Source organism: Macaca nemestrina, chromosome 4 (assembly GCF_043159975.1).
Source record: "Macaca nemestrina isolate mMacNem1 chromosome 4, mMacNem.hap1, whole genome shotgun sequence".
Lineage (NCBI taxonomy): Eukaryota > Metazoa > Chordata > Mammalia > Primates > Cercopithecidae > Macaca > Macaca nemestrina.
In genome coordinates, this window is record NC_092128.1 from 96,201,024 (window position 1) to 96,220,826 (window position 19,803).

At 42.9% G+C, this 19,803-nt stretch overlaps 1 long non-coding RNA gene across 2 annotated transcripts; it reads right to left on the reverse strand.

The window, feature by feature from the left end:
- Window positions 1-261: 261 nt before the first annotated feature.
- On the reverse strand, window positions 262-19,139 carry LOC105475717 (uncharacterized). 2 transcript variants are annotated; one of them, XR_983594.2, is made up of 5 exons: window positions 18,520-19,139; window positions 17,619-17,718; window positions 3,924-4,126; window positions 3,015-3,086; window positions 262-662 (listed from the first exon to the last, which is right to left on the reverse strand). It is a non-coding gene; the product is annotated as an uncharacterized lncRNA (long non-coding RNA). The 2 variants fall into 2 exon arrangements; XR_983593.2 differs by lacking the exons at window positions 262-662; window positions 3,015-3,086 and having other exon boundaries at window positions 3,095-4,126; window positions 18,520-18,948.
- Window positions 19,140-19,803: the final 664 nt, after the last annotated feature.

The window sequence follows — 19,803 nt, forward strand, 5'->3', positions numbered from 1 at the left end:
TCAATAATAGCCTTTTCTTTCCATGGACTGATTAGAACAAAAATTCCTACCATGGAGACAGTTTTTCTTGTACATTCCGTAAAGGTATGACAATCAGTCATTTACACTCTAGTTAGAATTTAAGACAACTCAGTTTTATCCTATATTTGCCAGACTTACTATGTACCCTATACCGTGCCAGTGTTTGGGCAAGTTTCAAAAAACTAATTTGATCTATTCTTTGTATCCATATGGTTACTGGAGGTAGTAGGAAGAAAAACATGTAAATAACCATTTTGGCATTCATCACAAGCATCTTGGCTTATGGGGGTACAAAGTACAGTAGGAGAATAAGAAGGGCAGGTATTTGCATTCTAGGGATCTTAGAGTTCCCAGAGGAAATGTGATTAGAACTGAACCCTGGGGAAGGGGGCAGGACTTGAGCAAGTTGTCATTCCAGGAGGGGGCAGCAGAAATTAATCACAAAGTCTTGCAGAGGAAGAGAGGATGAGGGAGATCAAGGCCAGTGGGAAGTGTCTGGAACAGTGAAACGCCCTGAGATAACGGGATGGTGTGAAGACCAGCAGTCTGAAGCCCAGGAACTGGCTGCAGCATCAGGAAAACCTTTGGAGAACCACAGGGGCCCTTCCCAGGGAGCTCCAGAAACATTTACTCAGGCAACCCTGGGAAACACAAGAGGATGAGACAAAACAGCAGGTCATTCAGGATGCATTATTAGAAACATCATCTCGTTCCTAGTGAAGTTTGGGACTTACAATGATGAAAGAAGTAATTTTACAGTATCAGACTCCCCACCTACCCTCCAAAATGTGGTATTTTCAAAGCCCCCAAAAAACTGGTTAAAGTTAACACTCTCACATAAGAATTTGTATAAGAAAATAAACACAACATTTTGGAAGTACCAAATCCGCAGCGGTGGTGAGTGTTCTCAGACCTATTACACAAGGCAGGGTTTGTATCCGTGGTAGGAATGACGGCAGCTCATTCGATTTTGCATCCATCCTTATTAGGACATGCTTGGTTTATTAGGGAACCCATAAACTCTCATAAAGCTCCTCACATCTTCATTAGCCACGTTAGCCACGTAGGAGACATGAAATAATTTATGCAGCAAAAGCCCGGGGGTCTCCAGTCCAGGGGGAAATGTTCCAGGTAACTGCTAATCTGGAAGTGATTTTCTTTCTCAAACAGACTGGGTGGTCTATATCAGTGGTTTCCAGCCTTTTTTTTTTTTTTTTTTTTTTTGCTTTTTTTTTTTAATTTCATGAGCCAGCAAAAAAAAAAAAAATTTTTTTCGAGACAACGTCTCACTCTGTTGCCCAGGCTGGAGCGCAGTGGCCTGATCTCAGCTCACTGCAACCTCCACCTCCCAGGTTCAAACGATTCTCCCACCTCAGTCTGCTGAGTAGCTGGGACTACAGGGATGCACTACCAGTAGGATGCACTAAAAAATAATTAGTATATTTTTAAGTAGAGATGGGGTTTCACCATGTTGGCCGGGCTAGTCTCGGACTCCTGACCTCAAGTGATCCACCCGCCTCGGCCTCCCAAAGTGCTGGGATTACAGGCATGAGTAACTGCATCTGGCCAGATTTTTTTTTTTTTTAATTGTAATTGGATGGTGGTTAGTGATGGTGAGGGGAGTAACATGAGTTTGCCTGCCATTCATTTTGCCAAGCCACAGCATTACAAATAACCACTCCTGTCTACTCTCTCCACTGTTTTACACCAAAAAAGCATAACTGTATACCAAAAATATAAGCAAGTCACAATCTCAGCATAAAGGATAAAGGATAGTCCTTTCCATTAAAAGCTTTATTGAACAAAATCTCGTTTCATTGTCCTTACTTTTCTTATTTGCAACACAATGCTCAAAGACATGTTCTTGAAGGGCTTGGGTCCCCTGAGAAGTTCTGGTCTGGATGAGCCCTCCCTCCGGCTGCTAGAAGGTAACCCAGAGAGACACAGTTCTGGGGCCACTTCTCTGGACACACATTGGAAGAAATAGAAAGAATAGTCTCATCTTCCAGCAATGCCCAAATTGATCGGGAAGCAAATTACGACTATTCATCTTGACTCATGTTCAAAGTGTGACATTCAAAAACAGCAGGAGACAGAGGCCAAGAAGTTTGTCTTTCAATTAATACATAGGCCCTGTTATGGAGAGATGACCAGCCTGTTAGGCTTTTTGTGAAAGAGTACCCGTGTGGCATAGAGACCAACCAACTCCACAGAATTAGGACAAAAAGTGCTAAATGTTTGGAACAGGACCCGGCCAGAAACATCCTCTTGGCTAAGGTTTTCATTTATCCCCAGAGTGGGGGCAGAAAGAAGGAAAGGATTTGTGGCTAATAGTGATTATTGCTGAATACCTACAACATTCATGCTACTTTCAACATTCAGCCCTCACCTACACCATTTCATTTAACCCGCAAGGCAAGTCTATGAAATAGGTATTCAAGGCAACTTTGTAGTGAAAAAAAAAGTCTAAGAGAGACTAAGTTTTTTGCCCAGGATCACACAGAGGTGGGAACAGAACGCTTGTCTGTCTGACCTGAAAGTCTGCCTTGACCACTGCACTAAGAAGCTCCTGTGGGATCTGTGGTTTGTTTTGCATCATCGCCTACCTATCCATGTGCATGGTCTATAGTTACTTATTTAGGAAACTGTTTATACTGTTTTCCAGCATGTGCCTTTTCTGAATCTCAATGAATCCTTTCTTATTTTTATGAAGTTCTGGGTTGAGAGGCAGACTTAGATATTGTTAGGGGCCAGCCAAAGGAACACTAGTACAGACAAGGTTCTGGCATCAAGAAGGCTGGCCAGGTAAGCATTGGTCCTCATAGAACGGACCACACTGGATCTCTCTGCACCTGAGCAGACTGGCCTCGCCTTCGGGACCAGATGCCTCATGATTTCCAGGGTTTTGAGAAAGCATCTGCAGTCCTGTAGGCGATGGTCACTGGCTGCTGTGTCTACAAGGCTGGATGCAAATTCCCAGAAACAGCAATCACCTTCTTTCCTCTAGGGCTTCCCTGCATCTCTGGACCCAAATATTTCATAGCAGCCAGCTCCAAGAAGAAATCCTGGGAGAGAGGAAGGCTTGTGTGTTAATCCAGTGGTGATTTAATGAGAATTTCATCTCTACCCTGAATTCCCTGGTGTCCCCCATCCTCCTCTTGAATCGTTAGCTCTCAGTATCTTGCTCCCTGCTCAATCTCAAGAGAATGAATGTCTCCCCCTTCCTCCAATACACTGGTCATGGCCCTCTGCCTCCTCGCACTGACCCCAGGCCCACCCTGTGCCTTCCCTCCTGGCCCTCACAGAGGTCTTTCTCCAGGCCCAGAAGTGCGCATCCTCCTTCTCCGGAAAGAATGGCCTCCTTAGGGTGAGGTTTACTCTCAGGTCTGGAGTCCTTATCGGCTCTGCTGGGCTTCCATTCTGTGTGTGTGGGTGGGTAGTTCTGGCGACCCCCAACACCACAGATATTTATTTTAGAGAGGGCAGTTTGGGTCAAAATATGACAAAATGCTTTTCAGTCTTCTGAGTCTACAATTCCAGATAAAGATTTAGAAGTATGGGAGATGATGCAGGGATGGGGAGTGGGGTTGTGGTTTGGAGAGAAAGTATAAACTAGAATTTTGAAAGTATAAACTAGAATTTTAAACCCATTGAACATAGGTTATACTCAAAAGATGACAGTTTCATTCCTGACTTAGATAAACAAGGAAATATGCTTTCATATTTTAAAAAATTGGATTTCATTCTGCTGAACACTTCCGTCAGAGGGTTCTTTGAACTACCTGTCCAGGTGTGTATGTTTGTGCATTTGTGCATATGTGTTTGTGTGCATGTGAGCATGTTAACTAGTCCCGTAAACTAAGACAGGGAGAGGAAGGCAGGCTCCTCTCCACCCCGTGGACCTGCTCCAGCTGTGCTCTCAGGGTGGTTGCTGCCCTGAACACGCTCGCTGTTCAGCCTTTTAGAGGGGCAGGATCGACTTCACGCTGGGCTCCATACATACAAAGGCTCTGCGCTTAATGTTTTGCTGTTGCTGTCTTGAGATTCATATTTTGCACTGGGTCCACAAATTATACAGCTGATCCCGTTGAGAAGAATATCATACCTAGAGCAATAGATAAAAACACCAAATACAAATTTTTGTTGTATGTTTTGGGGTCACTTTACCTCTCTGAGCCTCAGCTGGGCTAGAATTTGGTGGCTCTCAGCCCTGACTGTACCTTCAAATCACCTCCAAGGCTTTGGAGAAATATCAACGTACCAGAACCCGTTTGGAAAGCAGCCCAGCTTCAATCTTGTTTTGGAGTTTTGTTTGAAATTCTGCAGGTGATTCTGATGCATGATCAGGCCTCAGTGTGCAGGCCTAGATGATTTCTAAGATCCCTTTAAGCTCTGTCTTCCGTAATCATGTATTCATTTCCCTCGGTGCTTGTTCAAGTTCTTGTGACTGCTGTACTCAATTCCACAATATAGTCATGCTTGTTTTAATTTAAGACTCACATTTTAAGTTTGTTATTGTCTAGTAAAATTGACACTTCAGGAAGATATTTCATGTTTATTTGTATGTAACTCATGGCTTTGTGCTCTTAAATGTGTGTGCAGCCCACATTTAGACTGGACTAATGATGATCTTTAAGGACCCTAATTTCTTCAATATTCCTTGCATTTGTGATCTATGACCCAAAGATCTTGCCACAGACATCCATGTTCATGTGAGAAATTAATTTTTTGGATGTGTATATGCTGTCCTGCTAACATCAATCCTGGGCCTTTGAGAAAGTTTAATGTTTACACCAGATAGGACAAAACAGGGAGTGACTGGCTTCATTCTAAAGCAGAAATTCAAATTCTCTGGTGTCCCAGTAAGTTAAAAAAAAAAAAAGTCCCACCTTTACTTGGTTTGGAAAACACCAATACTGTTGAACAGTTGATACCAAGCCCTACTCTGGGATTGCTGTAGACAAAAACTTGGCAAGGGAAAGTTTGCTTTCCATGTTCCTGGTTCTTTGAGAGATCTCCCAAATGCCCAATGTGCTCAAATTGTATTATGCCTACCTAACCAGGCCTACCCTCCAGAGAGTAAGTTCTCTATATGCCCCAAACCCTTCCTTCTTTCTCATAGCTGTCCCTGGGATCGGATTTTATAATCTAGTTTTCACTAAAGTGTTAATGACTGATACAGTGTACTTTATTTCTAAGTGTGTTATATTATATTAACTTAATCAAAAACAATATGACTTTAAGATGGAATTTCAGGCATGTGTGGAAAGCAAGGGAGGAGTATATATATAGAACCAGAGCAGGCTTCCAGGATCCCCTCAAATAACATGGCCTCCTCTGGCAACTAGCCATGTTTGTCATTTAAGCAACATAGAATGCTATGGGCAAACAAGTCTTTGTGAAACATGTGAAAGCATGTATTAAAAAGCTCAACCAATCAAATAAACAAAAGAATCCAAGGATGCCATTGGAATTCCTAGTCACATTGCTCAAATGTTGTAAAGGTGAGGTTTCTTCAGTAAAACCTGGCAGATAAATAAGGGGTTAAACATGAATGCTGTGAAAAAGAAGAAAGAAAAAAAAAAAGTGAATTGCAATTGGAAAAGAACTAAGCATAAAGGGTAGGCCTCTAGTGTCCCAGAAATATCTTGGGTCTAAGAAATAAGCTAAGAGAGACGTGTGAAAGATTTAATGAGAGAAATGAACCAGGGTGCCCCGTCGAGAGGGAGTGGGTGTTAAAATGCAGTCCGCCTCCCCACAGAACCTGGATCCTGTACACAGCTATGTCCACCCAGAGAGGGGCTCCTTTTCCTAATATGTCCCCTTAGAGGAAATGTCATAAAGCCATTTTCTAATTAGTTTGTCAGAAGACCACTTCTCTAATTTTCACAAAGATTCCCTATATGCCAGTGGCAGTCCTGGAACCAATCCTATTTAATCTGCTGTCCCCTGGAAAAATATTTAAAGGCAGGAATAGCCAAAAGAAGCAGAATCTCATAGGAATTCAGACATAGATCCAACAAGGAAGGCACCAAAACAGAAAAAAAGAAAAGAAAAAGAAAGAAAGGCAAGCAAAGAAGTCACAATTAGTGGTAAGAGAAAAACACAGAAACACATGTTGTAGGTCTCTGAAAATTTTCCATGGTATCAGGTCACCAATTACCAGTCAACTCTTGCCTGGAACAAACAAAAAAGAAGTGACCTAACTCTCTTTCCTGCACAGATCAGCCTGTAATTTAAAAGCAATGTAAAAAACAAAAATCAGAGTGTAGGGCTAAAGGGGTATCTCTTGAAACCTACAAGCCAAAGAAGTCGCCCTTTTTCATTTTGCTAATTTAATGTGAAAGTGAAATAGGTTCCTATGCAACCTTGACAGCTAGCTTTCTGGGAAGGTGTCTAATATAGGACATAAAATGGAGACATGAATCGATGAGACTCATTAATATTCATAGACAGCAGATTAAGGTTGGTGGAAAAAATTATTTATGAAACGGGGGTATTGTCTTCCTTTCACCAAAAGGATTTTGTTTAGAGAGGATTGAATTGGGTGACAGGACTATGACAGATTAGGTATGAATTTGCAGATTTCTTGGTTTATCTCCCAAAGAACCTAAAGCATTTGCAAGCAAAGAATATCCTGGGCTGAGCACAGTAAACGCTTCAGCACCACGTGCCGGTGGGTGTAATGAGGTGTCTCAAACGTGAGGTTCAGAGGCCACGGTGTGATGGAAAGCACTTGGGAGGAAATGAAAGAATGGATTGAGAGTGTGGTTATGCAACAAAGGAACAGGCTGAAAGCAAAACAGGGCTTACTTGATGTCAGAGAAAGGTGAGGAGATGAAACGGGCGATTCCTTTTTAAATGTATGCATTGGGGGAATGAGAGAGAGCATAAAATCCAATAACATTCTACATAATTTACAATTTCTTTTCCCATATTAAATATGTATTTGTTGTACTGCCTAAGAAGCCTTGTGTTATTTCTGACTGTTGTTTCTATGTGCTATTCCGTAATCTAATAAAGACAAGAGTGAAGGCAATGCGTTAAGAAGCGGGCGCAGATCCTCAAGTGAACTCTTTGAACAATGCTTTGTGCTCACATTGTTGGAGGATTTATTGCTAGTTCCTTATCTCCATGAGCCCTTTCCTCCTTTATCTTTCTGATCCTTTACAGGCTTAGTGGAAATAAGCTGTTGGGATTTGCTGAAATTTTAAAGTGACAGATGAAAATTCTTTTTTGGAATTCAGCATTGAGAATGGCAGTGTGGGAATGTTGGAAGAGACCTTGAATTGTTCCCGGGGGCATCCAAAACGCCACAGATATTTAAAAAGAAGTTTTCTGTCGGTTGTAATTGAAAAAAAAATTCAGCCTCCTATGCATGGGCCCAGCTCATTATAGTTTGAATGGTTGCTGTAATGTTGTAAAGATAATTGAAGAAGGGGAATATTTCATTAAAGACATCTACCCCAAAGGCCTAAGTTAGGTACGATCTCCAAACTGGTTTTTAAATTTTGGGGGTACATATAAATGGATAGAACTGAAAAACATGTGCTGAGGAATTGGATAGGCTAATCTTTGAAAACAGGTCAGTTAGAACTGAGTCAAAGCAGAGATTTATGCAAAACAATGCAGCAGTGGCTAAAAGGAGGGTGCACAAACATGGTTTGAAAGCTGGGACAATCCTTAGCCATCATCTTCCCTAATCTCTTCATTTTGCAAGTGTAGAACCTAAGGCTGAAAAAGAACTTGGCCTGAATGGATCAACAATAAACCACATGTGGTACATCCATACAATGGAATATTATTCTGCCATAGAAAGGAATGAAGTTCTGACATATGCTCCAATAGAAGTGAATCTTGAAGATACCATTCTAGGTGAAAGTAGCCAAACAGAAAAGGCCACATACTATCTGGTTCCATTGATAAGAACTGTCTAGCATAGGCAAATCCATAGACACAGGGAGCAAATTAGTTGTCGCCAGGGGCTAGGGCAGGGGGAGTGGGGAGTGATGCTAACAGGGATGGGGTTTCTCTTTGGGGTAATGAAGTGTTCAGGAATTAGATAGTAGTGATGGTTATAAAATCTCGTTAATATACTAAAATCCAGTGACTGTACACTTTGAGATGGTAAATTTTATATTATGTGAATTTCATCTCAATTTTCTAAATTGCCCAAAATAAATACATTAAAAGGAGGATTGATCAAAGTTGTTTAGCAAGTACTATAGCCCAGGCCTACTCATATGACAGGGGGGCTCTTTCTATTCGGAGACTTTCTTCTCAGACCCATGTTTTTAATGTATAAAATAACATACATGAGATTAAAAAGAATATCAGTTATATTAAAATGGAGTTATTAAAATATTTTTATGAAACCAAACTGTGACATAATATATGTACATGCTTCTCTAATAGGTGAGTAAATTCAACATCAGTCATTTGATGTTCATCTATGGGAAATTATCCAATGCAGACATTTGGTGTGACTTTTCCTTTTGAAAACAAAACCCCATTGATAATTAGCATCCCATACCCTACCAGTAAAATGCAGTTTATTAGAAAGCTAGTATGGACAAAGATATTAACATGTAGAATTACCTCTGAATGGTGATACCATCTTGTTTAAAATACTATTAAGCTCTGCTTTTTAATCTACTCAAGCCCTGCAAGTCCTCCCAGAACTAATCTGAACTCACAGTGAAGGTTTCCAGACACCACCAACATCATAGGTTTTGATCTGCTCATAGCCACAGGACAAATTGCTTCTCTAACTCTGTGGTTCACGCTCCACAGTCCCAGGGAGTCACAGCTGATCATGAGGTCAGTTTTCAGGTATCTAACCCACAGGTGACTGCCCTCTAATCTTGAGTTTTAGTTGGCTGCCTTTAGTCATTTGCTCCTAATTAGTTAGAAAAGACGAATACCTGATGCAGACCAGCAAGGGAATAGGGCCTCTGGCTCTTCATTCCTTAAGTTGTTCTCGTCCATATGTAATATAGATGAAGCAAGTGTCATGTATATGATCTGCGAGTGTGTATCCACACTCAAGTGAGATGCATATGATCCGCACGTGCGTGTGTCTGTACTCAAGTGACATGCATATAATCGGCACATGTATCTATACTCAAGTGTGGTGTATATGATCTGTGCGTGTGTGTCTATACTCGAGATGCATATGATCTGCACATGTGTGTCTATACTCGAGATACATATGATCTGCACGTGTGCATCTATACCCACGTGAGACGCATATGATCTGCACGTGTGCGTCTATACCCACGTGAGACGCATATGATCTGCACGTGTGCGTCTATACCCACGTGAGACGCATATGATCTGCACGTGTGCGTCTATACACACGTGAGACGCATATGATCTGCACGTGTGCGTCTATACCCACGTGAGACGCATATGATCTGCACGTGTGCGTCTATACCCAAGTGAGATGCATATGATCTGCACGTGTGCGTCTATACCCAAGTGAGACGCATATGATCTGCACGTGTGTGTGTCTATACTCGAGATGCATATGATCTGCACGTGTGTGCATCTATACCCAAGTGAGATGCATATGATCTGCACGTGTGCGTCTATACCCAAGTGAGACGCATGTGATCTGCACGTGTGTGTATCTATACTCGAGATACATATGATCTGCACGTGTGTGTGTCTAGACCCAAGTGAGATGCATATGATCTGCACGTGTGTGTGTCTATACTCGAGATGCATATGATCTGCACGTGTGTGTGTCTAGACCCAAGTGAGACGCATATGATCTGCACAGGCATGTGTCTATTACCCAAGTGAGATGCATATGATCCTCACGTGCGTGTAGCCATACTCAAGTGAGATGCATATGATCCTCAAGTGCGTGTAGCCATACTCAAGTGAGATGCATATGATCTGCATGTGTATATATCTATGCACACACATAAGTATGAGTCACATAATATGTGTGTATATATACATATCTCCATCCCCCTTGTCTCTTTGGACTTGCTCTTGCTTCACTATTCAAAATGGGAAGGAGCAGAGGACCCAGCTTGCTCCTCCTGTCTGATAGGTAGTAGCCCAATTTCCTGATCCTTAACTCTAAGTCAGGTTACTGGATAACTTAGCTTGGCCCTCTGGCTTCTACTAAACCATTCTCTGGGGTCTTGATTCTTCCAAACAGCCTCATTAGCAGTGAATTTGATTTCCGATACTTCCAAAGCCTGAAATAATTATGTGTTTTGCACTTTGGAACAGGAAGTGCTCCTCCTTCTGTCTCCTCTCCCACTTGAGAGTGTGACGTTCCCTTGGTTTTTGAGGCTTCAGCCAGCTCCACTTAAAGTGCAAACACCTCATTAGGTGCAGTAGGGGCGTGGCTGTGACTTATCTTCTCTACCTCTCATCCAGGGCGCACCTCACTAACTGAATGAACCTAGACCTAGCCTCAGAATCCTTCTGAACATAGTGAATCAATAAAGTCAACACGGGAAACAAAACCTATTTGCCAACCCTGAATTAAGCCCTTGTCAATGAACAGTGAAGAAATAAGGTTTTTCATCACTGACAGACAAGTAGCTCCTCTTACAATGAAAGGCTGTCCCCACCCCCAGCTGACTCATTAAGACCAGCATGTGGCCTTCCGCATGTAAGTTAAATGCTTCTGGACAACAGCTTCTTGAAAAGCAAAACAACATGTTTGAATCGTTGGTTAATATATGTAGGAAGAGCTGGTGCTAGGGAACCACTGGGGAGAGAGGAACCAGAAGAAAGGGGCCTGTTCCCTGCACGTTGGGAGATACACTGCTCCCCTGGCATGACAAGCAGGTCCCGACACAGCTGCAAGGATCCCTCTCATTCGCTGCACGGCCTCCTGGCCCCTGCAGTCAGCCCACTAAGTCCTCCTGGGCCTGGCAATCTGCTCTCCCTCTTCTCCCTGGGCCCCTCCTGCCTTCTCTTTCTGAGCATGATTTGTTCACCTTCCCGTGGACCTTAATCCCTCCAATTTCCCTCATGTCTTCAGATGCCAGCCTTAGTTTTTGAGCACATCAGGCATCGTTTTACCCATTAGCATTTGATTATATTGTTCCATTATAACAGACCTCCCAGTTCCCTCTGCTGTTTCCACCTCTCTTAACAGCATTCCCGCCATCAAATCAGGAAGGCCACCGGGAGGCTTCCTTGTTGAAGGAAGTATCCATTTATATTGTTTTACTCAACCATTCAGGTCCCATTTGTCATAGGATGACTCTCCTGGAACCAGACTCTTCTCCAATCCAAACACATGTCACAGCCTCACCCTCTGCACCATCAAATTCTTGATTGTCGCATACTTCAGGCAGCAAAAGAGCAGCTCCACTGCCAAAAGCAAGCCAGGCGGTGGAACAAGCCCATAAACTAGGCTGGTCATCTTAGCTGCAGCTCCATCTTCGACACATAGATCTCTCTCAACACCACTGCTTCCCAGCACAGGGGAGAGCGTAAGGAATTCATCTCCCTCTCTCAGCTCTCACACAGGCAGGGAAGGGGTCTGAAGGTGAATTTCCACCCTCAGGTGAAGCCTTCTGGAACACCATTGAGCCTGGAGCCTCCTGAGCCCCTGAGCCTGTAAGCTTGACTTGGGATCTGAGAATTTGTCCATGGGATGCACAAAATACAACCGTGTGCAGAGCATGGGACGCCACCTCCCACCCCTATCCCTGCCAGCCCAGAGAAGGAAAGCAAGCTCAAAACGATCAACCAAAGAGATCAATGCCCGTTTCCCAGGCACAGCTTGTAAAAGCTGCAGCCAAGTGCAAAGGTGCCAGGCAGCTAAGAAGAACATGGCTGATCCTGAGTGTTCACATTTCCTCAATATCAAATTTTTCATGGTGCCTTTCCCATGGGTACTATTCAAATACGCAGAAGACCGGCAGAGCCGTGGAAATGGTCCTGGCTTTGGAATAAGAGTTGTGTTGCGTCCTGGCTCCGGCACTTGCTGGCAGTGTGACCTTAACCAAGTCCTGGGCGGAGCAATCTCAAGGCCCCTCAGTGCCCCGCTGATAAACTGAGGGATCATTACAGCATCCAGTTCTCTACAGTGGTTATGAGGTTCTATAGCGCACTGGAGACATGCAAGCCAATTATGTACTGTAATTGGCATTACAAAGGCCAGAACTTTTCCATTCTGTCCTTAATTCCACAGTCTGTGGTTCTCCAGGGAGCTCCCCTGCCCGCAGCTCCCCTGCCTTGCTGTCTCCAGCATTTGCGGGGGCCATCCAAGGCTGGGAGTGGGGTGCTTGGTAGGTGGGTGAGTGGTAAGTTCTCGATGCCTCTGTCTCACCTATGCAGATGGATAAGGCAGCAGAAATTAATGACATTCTGAGCCGCTGCCGTGCTCATCTGCTTAACAATCCAATTTCTAGGACGTTTTAGAAGTTGTTAGCTGACTGCCAAAAATGAGGATCATTAAAAATAGATTCACAGCTGTTCAGGAAGCCAGAGATATAATTTTACCTTCATTATGCCTTATTGCAGATGTTATTGATTTAATCTCATTGCATTTTACTGTGTAATATCAATTTGCACTGTCTTTGACTTGGAAATCAGGAACTGTATTTATTCTTCTTATTCTCATCATGGCAGAAGATCTGCTTCGACTGACAACCAAACTGACACCAGGCTCCAAGGCAGCGGCAGCATTTAGGCCAGGCCCAATTGTGTGGAGTGCAGAGGCAACTTCGCGTCGCTGAGTGAGAGAAAAATAATCTAAATATGGGGCCAGTGCCTTTTTTAGGAGTGTGTCTATGCTCACAACGGATTCAAACAAAAGAATCAAAATAATCCTTCTGGCTTTGCTTGCATGTCACCAAATAAGTTGGTTTAATAAATCCTTCACTTTTCTGTCAATTATTTTATCCTGAAAATTTTATACTGATAATGCTAAAATAGAATTTAATCCAAAATAAATTAGGATGCATTAGGATATTATTTTCCAAGAGATATTTCTCAGAACACTTGTCACGAGATACTCAATGATTTTTTTTTTTTTTTTTTGAGACGGAGTCTCGCTCTGTCGCCCAGGCTGGAGTGCAGTGGCGGGATCTCGGCTCACTGCAAGCTCCGCCTCCCGGGTTCACGCCATTCTCCTGCCTCAGCCTCCCGAGTAGCTGGGACTACAGGCGCCCACAACCGCGCCCGGCTAATTTTTTGTATTTTTAGTAGAGACGGGGTTCCACCGTGGTCTCGATCTCCTGACCTTGTGATCCGCCCGCCTCGGCCTCCCAAAGTGCTGGGATTACAGGCGTGAGCCACCGCGCCCAGCTTCAATGATTTTTTTTTTAAGTTTCCAAACTCAAAAAGTTTAGGAAACCCTACACCATAAATACTCCTTTAAAAAAGGAATAAAAAGTAACATGTGGTAGCATATTAAAGGTTCCTAGAAGCAAATAAATGTGGTTGACTTTTTTTAATTCCACATTTTCCAAATGAATTTGAAAAAACATTTATTCTCCTCATCCATTAACATCCCTCAGTGCTAGAGTGCCCAGGAACACCCTCTGGGAATCACTGGTTTAAGATCAATCAGGAAGGCAGGCCAGCTCTCTGCTAAGGAGTCTCACATCTTTGTTCACTGCCACTGCTGCCACCATCTTGAATCGACATGAACTGTTCTTGATTTACAAAGATTTGGGCTGGGTGCGGTGGCTCACGCCTGTAATCCCATCACTTTGGGAGGCGGAGGCATGCAGATCACCTAAGGTCGGGAGTTCAAGACCAGCCTGACCAACAAGGAGAAACCCCATGTCTACTAAAAATACAAAATTAGCCGGGCATGGTGGAGCATGCCTGTAATCCCAGCTACTCCAGAGGCTGAGGCAGGAGAATCGCTTGAACCCGGGCAGTGAGCGAAACTTCATCTCAAAGAAAAAAAAAAAAAACCTAAAGATTTGGTTCATGAGCTTTTGCATCTCAGTGGCTGCTGGTGCATCCCCCACCCTTTCCCTCATTTCAGTGCCTCAGCTTCCAAACTCAGATTCTATATCACTCACTTCCAATCTCCTGCTTCCCCAAAGCCCACGCACAACCCTAGCCCAGAAGAGCGGGGGCTCTGCTGGCCACATCACCAGGAAGTGCACTGGGGCTCTGAAAGGCCCACCACATTTTTACCAGGTTCAGCCCATATGACAGTAGGGACAAAATTATTCCAAGTGTGTACTGTTTTTGTAACATTAACAGTCTTCACGGTTTTCAGCAACTCATTTAGTCTTGGTGATCAGTCCATGTACCATGCACTACAGTGTGCAACTGTTTCTATTTTATAAGAGGTTAGAAAGAGCCCTGTGTCGCCAACACAGGCATTTAAAAGGGTTCCATATGCATCGTTTGGTTTGATGAGCTCACATTCGACGTTTTACCAGCTCCAGTGGACTTCATCAAGGAGGGCATGTCTTGAGGACTTTTATTATTTGCTTCCAGGCTAGTGAACATCTATGTGAACCTGATGTATTTACAGCTTTGCCACTTTCTTTTGTTCAACAGAAAACATAACACCTTTGATCATGATGTCTAACATTTGCTACCAGTTGGCAAAGAATGTTAAACAATTGTATGAATATCTCTCTCCAGCCTTCGTCTGGTCTTCTCTGCCCTAATTCGATGATTTCCACCCAGACCCAGCCAGTGCCCAGTGATGGCTTAGCACCGCTTCTCAGGATCACAGCTGTGGGCAATGGTTTGGGCAGGGGTCAGGTCAGGAACACAGATCCGATATCATTTGGCACGTATTCCCCAGTATTACTAACCTCCCAAGACAGGACAACTTGTGCCCCTCATAGATTTTGGGGTACAGGGCCTGGCCTTTTTCTTCTCCACATCTTCCTCATGGGGTCTGCTGTGGAGCTCACTGCCGTTGCTAATTGACAGGTCAGTGTCTCCCAGCTAGTCAGGGATGGAGCCAGCAAGTTCTGCTCCAGGGACACGATTCTCCCAGGGCAGGCGACTTATTCTTCCGTGTTCAGACTTCATTCTCACAAGAACGCCAGTCGAGTAACATGCATTGAAAAGTTGGCTGGGGCTCATAACTGCATATTTTGTGCCACTGAGAATTATCTAGATTTTTTTTGAAAAGTCACGGTTTATGCATATATGTTCAAGAATTGTGTTTGGAACAGGCAGGGGGCATAAGTTTGTTAATATACCCATAATCTCACTACTTTTCAGATTGCAAAGAGATCTTTGAAACATTTAGAGGAACCGCCTCGTTTTTATAATTAGGAATCCAAACTCCAGAGAGAGGCATAACTCGCAGACACACAACTAGTTCACTAAATAATTAATAAGGCTGGGAGAAACTCTTCCTTATGCAAATTTAAATAGGAGAATCCATTCCCAGCTCCTTTATTGATACCTATTTTTCTCTTCCGCTTTTAAGTTTTGTTAGATTTTTGCTGTTCTGATACGATTCAGAATTATGTCTCCTCTTTTAAAATCAAACTAATATGTAATTTCCAATAAAACTCTAAAGAATAAGAGACAATGACAGACCAAAATGGAAAACTCAATCTAGACTTATATTTGAATTCCTGAAAAATACTGTGAAAGAAAATACAACTATTTTATGTAATGTAAAGAAAACATATTAACATAAATAACTGGTTCTACTTCTCTTAGCGTGCTTTTATAAAGCCAAAATGACAGACCCAGACATATTAAGAAAAGCATGGGAAAATAAAAATACATTTTATATCGCTAAAGCTAACCATTTCAATTACTACTAAACAAAAGAATAAAAAGACGAAATTAAAAGCAGACATGAAGAAAACTAGCAGAGCGGCGCCACCTAGTGTCCGTTTTGTGAAACGCGCCTAACATTTCCTGCGCCCCCCTGTGGTAGGATTTAGCAATTGGCCACAGACAAGAAAACAAATTCTATAAACATACGATTTGATTTCTTTCCTCTGGAAGGAATAGAAAGAGATAGCATCTCAGCATACTTTCTAAGCAAGATATACTTTCATTCACCATAATTAAAACGGAACAACTACAAACATACAATTTCCCACTGATCACAGTATCCTGTGATCAAAGTCTTTCTTTGGACATAATTTCAAGTAAACCCCACCCATTAACCTTTCTAAATGAAGGTACATTTTTAAAACCTCTCTGCCCCTATGAAATTTTGTTCAGGACGAAATTCTGTGAATACCATTCTTGTATCAACATTGTGATAACACTTAAAAAACAAAATTTAAAGAATTAATGTAGAAGTAAAGATGAGAGAATTTGAGCCAGAAATTAGAATCATCTTCCATGCCTTAGTTTACCTATCTGTGGTGTAGGATAATTCTAACTCCAGTGTGCTACCTTCCTTTGGCGGTGGAGGAGAATTGTCATTGGCAAAATCAAATGAGATTAATGTCCATGGAAGCTATTGAAGAGTAGAAAGTATATGATTTACATAAAATAGATATACTTTGTTATTTTTATTAAGAGTTGAAAACTCTAGTGAGACATCAGCACTGGTTGAGTTGAGGAAAAATCAGTGAATCAGGAAATTAGAAGCCCTGGACTAGTCCCACAGCTTCTCCTTGGACAAGTCCTTTAAGTCTGGGTAGGGGCCCCTTTGTTCTATAAAATGAGGATAGTTTGTACTGTACGGCCCATAGTGCCTGTTTCGCTCTAAAATCTTAGATTCAATAATACCGTTGCTTTCTCCCTGCCTCTGTCCCTGCTCAGACCCTCACTGCCTCTTCTCTGGATTCTTGCAACATCTTTGTAACACATTTCTCCCAGCTGCAATCAATCTCTGGCAGATTAATCAGGGAAGATGAGTATTTCCAACATGCATGTAAAAGTATAAGTCCAATCATCTCATTGCCCCACTTAAAGGCCCAAAATGACTTCCAATGGCATTTTGGGGGGCAGCCAGCTTTTATGGGCATCATCTGCTCTGTGCCAGGCAGTATAACTCATGCTTTATGTGCCCAGTGTCATTCCATCCACACAGTGACACCTTAAGATCAACAAGGTGTGAACCATTTTCAATGGATGGAGGAGGAAGCTGAGGGTACCAGAGACTCAGAGAAGGACTTCAAGTCTCCCAGTGAGTGAGTGCAGAGCCTAGGATGAGAATCCAGGTCTCTGGTTCCGAATGGTGCAGTCTTTGTGAGTGATTAAGAGGTAGATTTTGGAGGCAGAAATACTGGAGTTGAAATCTGGGCTTTGTCACACACTGTTTAACATTGGGAAGCTTCCTAAATTCTCTATACCTGTTTCCTCATCTGTAAAATGGGGATAATAGAGATAATAATGATGTTTTGGTCAATGACGGACTGCATATATGATGGTGGTCTTATAATATTATAATGGAGCTGAAAAATTCCTATCAACTAGTGATATCATAACTGTCGTACTGCTGTAGCACAAGGCATTACTCACACGTTTGTGGTGATGTTCCTGTAAACAAACCTACTGCGCTGCTGGTCATGTAAAAGTATAGTGCATACAATTATGTACAGTACACAATACATGATGATGATAATCAAGACTGTTATTAGTTTATGCATTTTCTATACTATCCTTTTGATTGTTATTAATGAGTGTGCTCTACTTATGGTTTAAAAAGTTACCTGTAAACACCCTCAGGCAGGTCCTCTAGGAGGCATTCTAGAAAAAGGCACTGTTACCACAGGAGATGACAGCTCCATGGGCGTTCTAGCCCCTGAAGACCTTCCAATGGGATGAGATGTGGGTGTGGAAGGCAGTGATATAAAAAGGAAGTAAATAAATAAGCACATTTAAAAATAGAAAAAAGCTTGTAGGATAAGAATATAAGGAAAAATATTTTTGTACAGTTATACAATGTATTTGTGTTTTAAGCTAAGTGTTATTACAAATGAGTCCAAACTAAAAAGTTTATAAAGCAAAAAAGCTACAGTAAGCTAAGGTTAATTTATTATTGAAGAAAGAAAAAGATACTTTATAACCTCAGCGTAGCCTAAGTGTGCAGTGTTTCTAAAGCTTACGATAGTGCACAGTCATGCCCAGGCCTTCACATTCACCCACCACTCACTCAGTCACGGACCCAGAGCAACCTCCAGTCCTGCAGGCTCCAGTCATGGTAAGTGCCCCATACACTTACCATTGTTTTAAAGGTTTGCTACTGTATTTTACTGGTTTTGTTTGTTTGTTTGTTTGTTTGTTTGTTTGAGACGGAGTCTCGCTCTGTCGCCCAGGCTGGAGTGCAGTGGCCGGATCTCAGCTCACTGCAAGCTCCACCTCCCGGGTTTACGCCATTCTCCTGCCTCAGTCTCCCGAGTAGCTGGGACTACAGGCGCCCGCCACCTCACCCGGCTAATTTTTTTTGTATTTTTAGTAGAGACGGGGTTTCACCGTGTTAGCCAGGATGGTCTCGATCTCCTGACCTCGTGATCCGCCCTTCTTGGCCTCCCAAAGTGCTGGGATTACAGGCTTGAGCCACCGCGCCCGGCTTACTGTGCTTTTTCTATATTTAGATACACAAATACCTACCATTGTGTTACATCTGCCTACAGTATTGAGTACAGTATCACCCTGTTCCAGTTTGTAGCCAAGGAGCAACAGGCTATGCCACACAGCCCAGGGGTGTGGTGGGCTCTGCCATCCAGGTTTGTGTAAATCCACTCTATGACGTTCACAAGGCATTGAAATTGCCTAACATGCACGTGTCAGGACGCTTGCCGGTGGTGAAACCTCACGTGACTATTAGTACCTCTCTCATAGTGAGTCAGTGCGTGTTGGACACTGGAACAGCACGTTATCACAAAGCGCTTCCAGAGTGTTTTGTTATCACCACATTTTCTCACGGAACTAGATATAAAGTTTTTCCCTTCCTATTTAAGATGCTTCTAAACTTGACTCCAACTTGCCCCCTGCCTTTTCTTCTACTTCGTAAGAGTTTAACACCTTATGGTTCCTGTCCCCTACCTCCCACTCCACCCAAAATACTTCCAAGTGTACATAGTCCTTTGTGCAGGTCTCTGCTTTTGCAGCTACTGCTGTTGTTCCCGCATTCAGAAAGTCCATCTCCGCCTCGCTACCGACCCCTGGCGGTTAGCAGGGTGACCGACGAGTGGCAAGCTTGTGATAAACAGTGGGTGTTGCCGATATTGCGGTCATCAATAGTATTACAGTAATCCCTCTTTATCCGAGGGGGATATGTTTCAAGACCCCCAGTGGGTGCCTGATACCGCGAATAGTACCAAACGCTATGTCTGTGATTTTTTTCCTGTACATACATACCTATGGTAAAGTTTAATTTATGAATTAGGCACAATAAGAGATTAACAAGGATAACTAATAATGAAAGAGAATAATTATAACAATATACTACAATAAAAGTTACATACTTGTGGTCCCTTTCTCTGAAAATATCTTTTTTTTTTTTTTTGAGACGGAGTCTTGCTCTGTCGCCCAGGCTGGAGTGCAGTGGTGCAATCTCAGCTCACTGCAATCTCCGCCTCCCAGGTTCAAGCGATTCTCCTGCCTCAGTCTCCCCAGTAGCTGGGATTACAGGCACACGCCACCACACCCAGTTAATTTATTTTAATTCATTTTTTAGTAGAGACGGGGTTTCACCATGTTGGCCAGGCTGGTCTTGAACTCCTGACCTCAAGTAATCCGCCTGCCTCGGCCTCCCAAAGTGCTGGGATTACAAGCGTGAGCCACTGCACCGGCCCAAAATATCTTACTGTACTGTACTCACCCTTTTCCTTTTTGTGATGAAGAAGGGATGGGGCAGGACGGCAAGAGAGTTCCTCAGGGAACTCAGAATGG